This window comes from Aquarana catesbeiana, linkage group LG05 (genome assembly GCF_042186555.1).
Source record: "Aquarana catesbeiana isolate 2022-GZ linkage group LG05, ASM4218655v1, whole genome shotgun sequence".
NCBI classification, from domain to species: Eukaryota; Metazoa; Chordata; class Amphibia; order Anura; family Ranidae; genus Aquarana; species Aquarana catesbeiana.
In genome coordinates this window covers 199,167,369-199,180,633 of record NC_133328.1, presented here as the reverse complement: position 1 = coordinate 199,180,633, position 13,265 = coordinate 199,167,369, and the positions used below count along the sequence as shown (strand labels likewise).

Here is a 13,265-nt window from a genome sequence, read left to right as displayed (position 1 = left end):
CCATCCCTAATTCTAGATAAACCAACTACTTTTGAATATCTATGTGCCCAAGGCCCCCATCAATTACATTTAATTTCCTGTATATATAGTATCCTCCATGAGTCGTCTCCCGTCACAGAGACATTACATTTTTATATGCGCAAGTGGTCCCATCTAGTGGGCCGCCCTGTTACAATACAGATGTGGGATAGAATCTGGTCCTCTACATTTAAATCTTCCAAATGTGTCACCCAGAGAGAGACAACCATTAAAATTCTCATGTTCTGGTACAGAACACCCGATGTAATTCATAAGTATGACCCTTCAGTCTCGCAACATTGTTGGCGATGTGGAACTGAAATAGGCTCACTGTTCCACATTTTTTGGCAGTGCTCCTTGATTCAACCTTTTTGGTGTGATGTACATCTTCTTATACAAAAGGTGACGGGGGTGTCCCTTCCGGTAGATCCCTTGACCTATCTATTGGGCCTACCTCCATCAGGGATACCTAAAAAGACAAGCAAATTAATATCCTACATTTTACTAGCCGCCAGAAGACTTATTCCGTTATTCTGGCTATCCAGTACTCCTCCCCCACGGTCCAGATTACTACTCTTGGTGGCTGAGATTCGGACAATGGAGTTTTTGACAGCCTCGGTACACGATTGTGTTTCCAAGTTCACTGAAATATGGGAGCCATGGGATCTTTCGGAGTATGGGACCCCCATGACACCAGGCTCACCCTAATCTTAAGTCAACTCTATACTACCTGTGCATATGGCCTGAACTGATCTCAAGGATCCAGACTCCCTCCAATATTACGCTTACTCTCACACCATGGGGAATTGACCTAATATATCTATGTGTCTTGTTACTGTGAACACTTTTTGTCACCTATATTTGTTACTTTATACTTTGTTTTTCTTCTTTCTATAATGATTACTGTATAATGCACATGCACTGACAATGTAATGCTCGTTTTGCTAAAACTTTGTACTTAATTTTTGAAAATCAATAAAAATACAATTATAAAAAAAAAAAAAAAAAAAAATGTATTGGAATAAATACAGTGTTTACATTGATGACCTACTCTAAGGAATACTAGGTACCTGGCTGTTATGCCTTAGGCTTCATTTGTATCATACGTGCATAAAAATTGATTGAAAAAACATGCAGATTTAACTTGCAGAGACACGAGTTTACATTTGTTTTCAGGCACGTTTCAGTGAGTTTTTATGCACGTTGACATCAGTTTTCATGCATGCCTTTTTATGCACAGACTAACATCACATCCTGTGTCCTCATTCTGTCATCAGTGCCCACCATTCTGTTCTCGTCATCAGTGCCCATCATTCTGTCTACCTCATCAGTGCCCATCATTCTGTCCATCTCATCAATGACCACCACTCTTTCCTCCTCATCTGTGCAAATAATTCTTTCAATCCTCATCTTTGCTGCCATTCTGTCCCCCACCATTCCCTTTTCTTTTATCTGCACCAGGGATGGAGGCACATGACTCTACCCAGTCACTGCCTCATTTAAAGTCCCACCTACCCCACCTTCTCAACCAGTATACAGGGATGGAGGCACACGGCTGTTTATTTCATGGTTTACAAAGTTCATGCACAGTCCCATGCATGAGCATTTTCCTTTCCTCCCCCCACTTCCTTTGGCAGAGGGGTGGCCACTTGGCAATTTGTGGGGGTCAGGAGATCTATCCAATACATGTTTCTGACATAAATCACAAACACCACTTTAGGTGACATTTAACGGCTGTCCTTTCCACGTGGGACTGGATGTTGGAGACATTGGGGTTTCAATACATTTCCGGGAGCTGAGATGCCCACCTGGGGCCTTCCTCTCCCCCTCCATTTTAATCTTGCATGGGGGACTGGTGGGCACTCGATGTGCATCGAAGCCACGCCTTTCACACTGTGTGCATGGTGTCACTTGTGGCACCTGGCACGCCGTTTGTCATCTGCATACTATATCGAGGGTGACCTCCTTGGTGCCAAGTGCCGAGAGAATATTGTCTCTCAGGCACTGATGTTGCCCCCCCATGTTGAGTACGCCAGTGTGGCATTAGGGAGTGGCTTAGCGGCATGACCCCACTATAAATATCACTTCCAAGTTGAGTACTCACTTCATGTTTCCTGCTCTGCTTGTTATACAGCACACCTGTTTGAATCATGCTCCCTCCCCTAAGATTCAGGTATGTCTTGGCTACATTGTTCATGTTGGCTGTTTTGTTTCACTGATTTTTCTTTTTGCTTTTTCCCTACCACTTACTCCTTTGGTGAGAGCTACATGTTTTTTTTTATATGCTATTATCTACTTTGATTCCTCACCTGGGTTCACTCTTACTGACACCATGCTTTGGGCTTTAGTCCTTACGATATCATTAGACATGCACTATTTACATTGATATATATTTTATTAATCTTCACAGAGTGTCCTTTGTAACACACATTGCATCGCATTTGATTTCCAATGGAGACCCCACTCCCATGGTAGTCCATTCACCAGTGCTTGTGTTGTCTTTGTGCCACTGGCCACTGCCATAGCTCCCGGAGATGAATCCTCCATCATGTCTTTGGCTCTCAGCACCCTATTTGGAACCTATAGCTGACTTGTGAGTAACCAGGGGGGATTCTCCCCCCTTCCCTTTTTCCTTCCCCTCTCTTTCTTTGTATCAAAAATCTGATTACATATATATGCATTTTATTGCAGATACAAGTATATGCACCCTGCATTGGCTCCTGGTGAGTGGAAAGAACCCAGAAAACGAGTAGAGCCCCTTTTCAAAGCTACAGTATGCTATTGCTACCATCTGATCATACTTGCTTTTACAATCATGATTCATCAACGTATTTTCTTATATTACTTAGAGAGGTGTAAGTCACTAACCAACACAACCCACACCACAGTGGTGCAGTGATATGCATGTACCATGTGGTACTAATGAGCAATACTACTTATTCGATTTTTTTCATTAGCTCATAGTTGTGTGCTTCATCTAAAGTCCCAAATTTCCCTTTTATTTTTTCTGTCCCCCGCCATTAGTGTCTCCTGCGATTCTGTTCCCCACCATCAGTGTCTGGCAACATAAGCATCAGCATTATCCCAGCCAGGATCCGACATGGGGAAAAGTCGGTTGGTAGTATAAACACAGAGAACCACTTTGACGGACAGTAATATAATATATTGAGAAGGACTGCCCCGGAACTACTTTCATTCATTAGAAACCTATATGGGCAGGCAATGGGGTTGGGTCTGGACGGTGTATGAATGAAGTTTACAAAATGCACACAGGACGGAAGTCGTCCCTTTTTGCTTTTGGCTCGTGCCTGATGTTTTCCTAGTGCAGAAAAACAAAGGTCTCTACAGATGGCATAAATGAGCCCTAATTTAGGAAAGGCATACAAATTAATTTGGTATAATGGAAATAGTTTTCCAGCAGTCACACTAGGCTTAGGTCCCCGAGACAAACAATAGGCAGCATTGTGTCATTTGAGTGCATAAGATCACAGTCCAGGAGGTGAATCTGCACACTCAGTTAGTTTAGTTTGAAGCAGATAATCTTTTCCTTTGCCTGAATCATTTGCCTTTCACTAAAACGACACAATGCGCACATTGCACATATCTAGACTTATAGCTTTGAAGGGGTTGCCAGATGAAGAAGACCACTAAAAAATTAAGGAAAGGGATATCAGTGTGGATTCTCTATGGTGTTAAATCATAAGTGAATAATTTAAAATAGGATTCATATTGTGGCCACTAAGTCATCTAAGTAATCTAAGTAATTAAACTGCTAACTGGAGGTATTTTTTTCTTAGAAATACAGTATATGCATAAATTGATTAGAAAAGTATCTAGTTGACTGAAGTTAACCATAGCAGACCACAGCACTAAAGTGGATGCAAAAGCTAACTGAATTATATTTAATCACTAAATGCTGTGTATCATAAACATTTTTTAAATGAAATAATTGTTTTAATCTTTTCTATCCTTTATTGCATCTCAGTGCTTCTGGTCTTACGCAGTTTCTTTGTAGTTGCTTCTTGTCTGGCGTGGTATTTCGCAGGGCAATTTTCTTAAAGGTGACTGCAATGTACCATGTCTGCATATGTGTTGAAATGGCCATTTGTAGTCTCTAGGCATGAGCTTCAGGTTTGGGTCAACAAAGAGTTTGACCTGAATTCTATCTGTTCCAGGTTCAGCAAATGGGTGAACAAGAAGCCCAGATCTGGCTTGCTTCACTTGTCCAAAACCTCTAGCTGTAGCTGCAGATGGAAGTGATCAATTTAGTGGCAGTATTACTACCACCACTTAATGAATGACTTTCTGGCTGACCCACCAGCCTGTTTCACATATTAGACAAGTCAGAAGTATCCCAGGTGAAGTATTTGATAAAATATGGTCAGTGACATCAGCCAGCATCACCTACTGGTTTGTTGATATTCAGCCACTGACCAGCAAGCTTTCACAAGCAGCAAATGTCTGTTGGGAGCAGAATCATCAAGCATATACTGACATGTTTGTTGCAGTGGATAATTAGGCTCATGACTGATGATGGATCTACATCACTGGATGACTCTTTCGATTTGATAAGAATTTTAGAAGGAGGCTCCAGAAGAAAAAAAGAGCTTGGATTCCCCCTAAAAATGCACACCAGACCTTTATCTGAACATGCAGCCCAGCTGGCCAGGAAGGATAGGCCCCTTCTCCCCCTACTTCTGAACCATACCAGGGGATATGCCCTCAGCATGGGAGGGACCTTGCCAGGGGGTTCCCCTGTCAAAGTCTCCATGTTGATTAGGACAAGAACCTCTTTACCACATGCCTGGTCTGGTAGATGTGGGGGTTTGTAGGGGGGACATGGAATCTGGAAGCCTCCTTTAAATAAGGGGCCCCCAGTTATGTGCTCCTAAGTGTATGAGTAAGGGGTACATAATATCCCTGATTATGTATTTACAAAAAAGGTTTCCTTGTAAATAAACACAAATTCCATAGATACATTTCTTTATTTAGTTATTTCTTTTTTTAAATCCCGTGATGTAGAAAAAAACATTGCCCTACATTGTCAAAAAATTCTCACAAGATAAAAAAAAATGTCCTACAATGTAAATATCTCGCAATTATTTTCTCCTGTCAATACTTAATCTCAACTTACAGCTCTTTAGCTAGCTGATGAATTTAAGCAAATTTTTTCAGGTTTCTTTTTTTTAATGGAGCTTCCCCTCAAAATCCATACTAGGCCCTTATCAAGTATAAAGATCTGTTATGGATTAAGGGGAGAACCCAACACTTTATTTTGCATAGGGTATTAATCTAACATTCATGGCAGACCCTTATCCTTGTTCTAGGTGGTAGGTGTTAGGCGTCCCAGCTCCAATGCATCTGTAAGAACAGCTTTCAGATGTGGGATAAGGAGATCAGCATATTTCTTATACACCTCCACTGGCAACCCGTCCACCCCTGGGGATTTCCCTGATGGAGAGAGGGCCAATGTTTCCAACAACTCGTCGCTGGTAAGAGGGGCCTTTAACATAACTCTGTCAGATATTGTATGCGTCAGGGGCATGTCAGTAGCCGTCGGGCGAATCTGCGTGCACGCAGGTGCACGAGGGGTCTTTCTAGGACATTTCAGCTCAATTCCCCACCAGGGGGCGCCGGAGCACTCCCGCGTGTGCCCGTACGCGCGTTCGCGGGTACGCGCGCGCGCTGTTTTGGCGCCAAGGTCCCTTTAAAAGAGTGACAGGTGCTCATGTCAGTTGCTGTTCGTCTGCAGCTCTGCACCTGAAGTTCCTGTATCTGCCTATCTGTTATTTTGCTAGTGACCCGGCTACGTCTGACCATTCTCCATTCTCCTATCCGACCCGGCTTGCCTGACCTTGCTTATTCTGTTACCTGTTGTCGAACTCCTGCCTGCCTGACTATCCTTGGATCATCCCTCCTGTCTATACCTGCCTGATCTCCTGCCAAAACGGACTGTCTGACCTTGTTTGCCTGTGTCCTGTGACGCTGTTCCCAGCCTGCTTGTTTTGCATCCAGCTGCTGTCTTCGCATCTGTCTGCCTGCCTCCCGGCCTGCACCAGCTTACCTGCATCCGCAGCTCAGCCATCCCTGAGGGACATCCTTCCAGTTCCGGTATCTGCTTCTGCTGGACCCTGCATCAGGCCCTCCTACCCACTGCGCTCAGGAGACCACTGTTCCCACTTCCAGCGGCTCCTGAACCAGCGATTAAGAGAGGTCTCCTTCTACCAGTCAGGCTCAACTACCAGGTACCTAACAGTACGTTTAGGCAGTTTACAAGCTCTCAAAAAGACATTAATATCTTTTATAGAAGGTGATTAGAGGAATACAAATCGGCATAAAAATTTTGAAAGGTTAGGAGTATATCAGAATGTGTGTAAATAGTTTCCCTAGAAACCGTGTTAACTGCTGAAATAAACAATGTACCTTTCTGGGACTTTACCAGCATAGCCAGCATGTGGCCCATATTTTCCTCTTCCTCAAAGAACTTTTGCTGCAAAAAGAACCGCTTGTCCTCCGCTTTCGTTAGTGTCACTTGCTTAACTACATTCTGTGCCTCTGACCACACCCTCTATGTTCCGAGGGAGAATCAATATAGGCAGCCTCCACTTTCCTAGCTTCTTGCAACACAAAGTTTTCCCAGGATTTGGTCTTGGTCTTTATGGAGGAGATGTTTATAATGGTTGCATGCTGACATATTGCATTTTAGCCTGGCATCTAAACTGCACATTAGCAGAAAAAACTTCCCTTCAGAAAATAATAAATGCTGCACAGAGGGTTGTGGGATGCAGATTAGCTTCTCTAAACAAAATTTATAAGTCCTGTTGTGTCAATAGGGCAGGCAAAAAAGTGAGTGACCCGTCCTATCCTGGAAACTATCTTTTTGAATTACTGCCATCTGGCAGGAGGTTTAGAAATATAAAGGTGAGGACAAACAGATTCAAGGAAAGTTTATTTCCAAAAGCTATCAAGGCCCTAAATGGTATTTTTGAAAAATAGTATCTTACTGTAAGTGCTGCTGCAGCGGGGGGGTTCCTTTTAGCTTGTTTATATGGGGGTAAAATTGTTTACATGTGTGTATGTTGAGGATGTTACAAGTTTACATACTGTATGTGTGAAGCTTTTATAGAATTTCATTGTAATTTGCATTACAATAACAATAAAGTATTTATCTTATCTTATCTTAATAAATTGGCCCCTCAAAAAGACCTTTAAGGCATCACAGAGCATACCAGAATCCACTGAATCCCTGTTTTTTTTTCTTTTTTTTTTTTTTTTTTGGGAATCCCTGAATCCCTGTTAATACAGATAAAACTGGACAAGTTAGTAGTTATATTTATCTATCCCCGCATCAATGAAATGATTAAAATCCCCTACAATAATTGCAGGGATGTTTGAATAATGAGCTAGAAAACTGGCAAAGATCTTGAGGGCTTCTGAAGAGAAGGGAGGAGGGAGGTATATATATTATATGTGTAAAGCCCTAGGGCTAATGCTGCGCTATAACCAAAAAATGAAAGTAAACTGCTGGCATCAAAAAGTCCAGTACAGAAACTTCAAAAATGCAAATATCCAACAAAAGAGACAGCACTAATTAAACATAAATATATGAATGTGAATATACATAAAAAACATGTGAAAATATACCAAAGTGAAAAAAAATTAAAAAAAAAGAAAAACTAAAGCAAGGTCCCATCAAGAAACAAGTCCATAAATACTTAAAAAACAGTGTCCATCTAGATGAGCAAAGTTAATTGCAGAAGGAAAATCATGACAAACACAAAGCAAAAAGAACTCCCATGGTGCAGTATGTTTGAAAGTGAAATTTAATGAAAAATATGTATTGCACTTACAAGAAAGAAGTCATCTATCAGCAAAAACGGGTAGTGTTGATAAAAGTTGGAGTTGCGATACAACAATTGGTTTCCCTCTACTTCCTATGTCGTATGCCCATCCACCATCTCGGAAGGAACGAGCGTGATGACGTCACCGTCGGAGGCTCCACTCAATGGTGGAGCCTCTGACGGTGACGGTGACGTCATCACACTCGTTCTTTCTGAGATGGTGGATGGGCATACAACATAGGAAGTAGAGGGAGACCGATGGTTGTATTGCAACAACGTCATCACGATGTCATGACGTCATCACGCTCGTTCCTTCCAAGATGGTGGATGGTCATACGACATAGGAAGTAGAGGGAGACCGATGGTTGTATTGCAACTCTGGCTTTTATCCACACTACCCATTTTTGCTGATAGATGACTTCTTTCTTGTAAGTGCAATACTTATTTTTCAATAAATTTTACTATCAAACATACTACACCATGGGAGTTCTTTTTGCTTTGTGTTTTTGAGTACTCATAGCAGCAGCGGAAGTCTTGGATTTTCCATAAAGGGTTGAGGGAGACCATACTTCCCTAATGCTGGGCGAGACTGCTATGGTGGTCATCGCTTTCTGGTAAGCAGGTTATCTATACACCTTTGGTGGTGATCTGGAAGCACTTTTGTTTGTATGGAAGACCTTGTCACGATTTTCTTTCTGCAATTAACTTTGCTCATCTAGATGGACGCTGTTTTTTAAGTATTTATGGACTTGTTTCTTGATGGGACCTTGCTTTAGTTTTTCTTTTTTTTACTTTTTTCTTTTTTTCACTTTGGTATATTTTCACATATTTTTTATGTATAGTCACATTCATATATTTATGTTTAATTAGCGCTGCATCTTTTGTTATAAATATAGGTATATATATTAGCCACTATGCATTCCAGTCCCTCCAGATTACAGAGTAGGAAAATACAACGACCATGTGGATCAATAACAGAAAGTGCACATGAGAATGGGATATTGCAAGGGACCAATGTACTAGCACCCCTAGAGTATGACGAGTATGTAAAGTGCAAGTGATGGCTAAATAAACCCGTAGAAAAGTATGATGAATAATTAGGTGGTAAGGAGTTTCCTGCAAACAGATCACAGAGGAACCCACGCGTTGGCCATATGTAAGACTGCCAACCTTTTCACACCAGTACTCAACCCTCTCACATTCCAGCTAATCCATGAGACTTAGGCATAGTAAGGTCAAAGGCAAATAACATGACAGGCAATGCAGCAATACATAAGTCCACAACCAGTCACCTGAGGTATGCAGGCATAAGAATGAAGCATAGATGGGCCAGTGTGAATATACGATTTGTGACCCTAAAGGGTCTCGTACCTCCATGAGATGAGTCAGCTGGTGGCCAGACTGTGTCTGGGATAGTAGCAGAATGACGAACAAGGAGCAACATGTGAACCAACAGGGTTCACCAGTTCAGTAGTACAACAAAAAAGGGTATTTTTCCACGTGAGACTAGAAATTGGGGGGCTGACGAAACAGGCCTGCACAGGTAAACCAGTTTTTGCAGTTTTGGCACTGAAGAAGTGGTAACAATAAGGTAATCAAGTTACAAGGTGCTCAGGGACATCTGCCTGACAAGGAGAGTCGTGGGCAACTTCAGTATGACAAGAAGTAACTGGAGCTTGGCAAGTAGGATTAGGTTGTCTGGCAACGTTTGGTCACTTCTTCCCAGAGAGAACGATCTTCTCTATCTGACTATTGCAATGCCAGGGAGGGCTTTTCAAAGAAGTGGACCTAGCCTTTTGCCACAACACGTAGGGGTGCCAGATAGAGCATAGCATACTGGTGATCTAGTGCTCTGAGGCGCTTTTTTACCTCAGTAAACTGGGGGCGTTGTTTTTGGACCTCTGCAGAAAAGTCTGGGAATGGCAAAACCTTATAATTGTCAATCACCAAGGCAACCCCCAGAAACCTTGCCTTAGAAAGGATAACATCACTATCTTTGTAATTAAGTATCTTAAACAAAAATGACCTGGAGGGATGGCCTGGAGGCAGGGGTCCTGGAGGTACCCTGTGAGCCCTTTCCATTGAGAACATGGGTGAAAAGGAGCCTTTCCCAAATATTGTAATCAGCCAATTCTCAATAAAGGTAACAGAATTTTTTTTTTCAGGGATGCCAATGGCTCTTACTTTATTTCTGCTGAGCCTATTCTCCATATCATTCATCCGGGCGGCATGTTTGGCAGACATGGATTGTTGATGCACTTCCAGGGTACTCAGGCGCCCTTCCAGGGCCACCATAAGTCACCCAGTTTTTGCATATTATGACAGATAAAGTAGAGTTCTTTTTTCACCCCTTTAATCTCTAATGTTAGTTCAGTGATTAAGGTTTTGCATAAGGTGACCGCGAATAATATACTGTATCTCTCGGGGTAGGTTCTGGCCCATCCTGGTCCGGAAACTAAACAGGCCGTGCAGCTAAGGTGTCAACAAGGACATTAACTGTGTCCCTGTCCAACAGGGTGGCAGTCTGGTCATCTAAACGCGCTGTGTCATCCGCATCCGATTGACTGCCACTGCGGTCCCCTGAAGGCTGAGTGGTGTGGGTGAGTCTCTCACTGCAGGCTTAACAAAGAACTTGGAGGACACCTCTCTGTATTTTTCTTTGGCTTGCCACCTGGAGGAGCCGCCATCTTGGCTTGCTGGATCTGGGGTCGGCTGGGTGTTGAAGCCGCATTTAGACATAACGGAACATGCTGTAAAAAGGTATCTCAATGTAGCCTGTGCACTGGAGAGTCTCTCCTTGCAATCTAGGTTACAGGAAAAGACATGGGGTCTGAGCCCTCAGGATGAATGTACAGATGTACAGCGGAGCTAGAAACCCATGTGTCTGGCTTCATCCACTGCCAAGCCACGCCCCCTAGGCTTATTAATTTTAATTATAAATGAATAGGTTAAGGGTTAACTTTAGGGTGTAAGTTAAAGTAGAACAAAACAAACTGGCTGTGGTGAAAGGTACAGTATACGTAAACATTATTTTTATTATTATTATTATTTAAGGTACATATTAATATATAGTCGTCAATTTACGCAGTGCTTTATGCACACTTATCTTCAACTATGCCCTTCTCCAGTGATGACAGGTCCATGCCTCTATTTCCTCTCTGTCTGATGCCATCATTATCTTCACTGCTGCTTCTTTTGGGTCCTGTGATGCCCCTTTTTGGCCATTGGATGGATATTGACGATGCAACTGCTGCTCATGCATGCAGAAATTACATTGTTTTCATAACTAGGCTCTATTCTAGACAAGCACCATTAGATGTAAGCAGCAAAAAAAAGGTTTTTTGCCAAAGATACTTCAGATGTCTTTTTGACAAAAAAAAACTCTAGATTCTTCATTGCAGGTTCTTTGTCCTACTTTAATTATGATTTTTAAGATGAGGGAAGAGTTGATAATAGGGCTGACCAGAAATGTTAGAGATAATACTTGCGCTACATGTGTACTTACGTTAAAAAAAGCATACTTGCATTCAGTGGTAAAAGTACTGCTTGCACATACCTATCTGGTGGTCTGAATCTGGTACCTGGGTATCCTATAATCTTGTATCCGTTGGCTAGCTTTGTGAACCCCATATTTCCCTTATACCTAGGTAATGGCATTCCTGATTTAGTTACTGTTACTTGTAAGCTGGTATGGTATATTTAGTCTCCTTCCACTTTTAGACCCTTCAATATGACCCACTCCAGTAGGTACAAAACACAGTGCATTTGATTCTTCCTATATGATTTTGATTAATCTCATAAACCAAGTTAAGGTGTTTACTTAAAGTGTAAATAATCCCTGTCAATTATTATTGTTTTTGCTCTGTGGTCTATTAAAAACACCACTGAAAGTGTTACTTGCTGAATTTGTGCTGTACAAGTTATCTCTGTGAGTTTAAGACACTTCCCCCTTTGCTATGACGATATGTAGAGGGGAATGTGTTCTGCAGTCTAAACACACTTCTTGTCCTAGAGTTACAATACTACTCCTTCATAGATACAGTAGAGTGAAAAGAAGAGGAAGGGTGGAAGGGATCACCAGATCGAAAACAATGTAGAAAGAATAAACCTAATGCAACTACCACATCTAAGGACTGGTATAATGCAACAAACAAGCATTATACCAGTCCTTATACCATTTTTACTTTTGGCTTTAGAAATACTTAAAATATCAATGTATTGTTATCATCCAGATAGTCAGGGCCTATAAACCATATCCAGCTGTGAATAGGCCTGGAAGCATGTCTAAATCCAAGGCAATATTTGTATGGGTATCAGTAAGTCTTTGTAAATGTACTTTTAAGTACGCCTGTCATAAAAAGAATAAAAAGGCTGTCATGCTGCATTGATGACAATGCTTTTTTACTGTAAATGCTAGCGTGATTGTCGGTGATGGCTGCAATATAAGCCCTACCCCCCAAATAAGCCCTAGTTAAAGTCCTTGTAGGTCTTATTTTCAGGGTAGGACTTATTTTCGGGGAAACAGGGTACGGCTTATTTGGGGGGTAGGGCTTATATTGCAGCCATCACCGACAATCATGCTAGGTCTTGTTTTCGGGGAAACAGGGTAGTTGCCCAGTTGCCTTACTTACAGGTTTTACTTTCTTTTTTGTCAAATTTGTTTATTGAAGTTTTATAAGTCAGGGAACAGGTTCAAAAGCAATACAGGAATATACAATAGTAAGGTACAGTATAACATTATAATATGACAAAAGATAAAGCTGTCTCTTACTTTAAACAAAAAATTGTCAACTCAGAGAGACATTTCCTATAGTGTTAAGAAAGCAAAAATGTCTAAACATAGACTATGATAGAATAATGGAATCTCAATAAAATTATAATTTGAGAATATCTAAAGTTTTAAATAAAAGAAGCATTAAGGAATTGTCGCTCTCATATTTCAAGTAAGAGGAAGTTCCAATTGTTAATAACGTCATAGAAACATGAAATGTAATTAAAAGTGACGCTATATGAACCCGATGAAGAGCAAGGAGTATAAGAAAGGAAAAAGAAAGGTAGGATAGCGAAAGGGTTAGAAAAGAAAGGAAAGAGGAGAAAGGAAAGGAAATGAAAGGGAAGGGATCTCCGAGGTAAGGCATGTTTTCAACCATATATTAAATATGAGAAAATGAAAATGCATGAGAAATTTACCAAGGCATCAATAAGGTTGCATCGAAATTAGAAGGCAGGAAATGTGTCGTCCAAGGAAGCCATATATTCTTGAATTTAGGAATTTTGTCATGCGTTACAGCCTCTGTTTTGGCATGAACCATGGCTTGATTAATTCTATAATTAGTTTCAGTTAATATCAGGGTACGAGTTTTCCAGGCTTTAGCGATTGTTTGTTTCGCGGCTGTAGTATCCTGC

The 13,265-nt window shown here is 41.4% G+C and overlaps 1 protein-coding gene across 4 annotated transcripts in view; it reads right to left on the bottom strand.

Annotated features, from left to right (window-relative positions):
- NPSR1 (neuropeptide S receptor 1) overlaps window positions 1-13,265 on the bottom strand; it is an 818,655-nt gene that overhangs the window by 336,627 nt on the left and 468,763 nt on the right. The window lies entirely within an intron of this gene.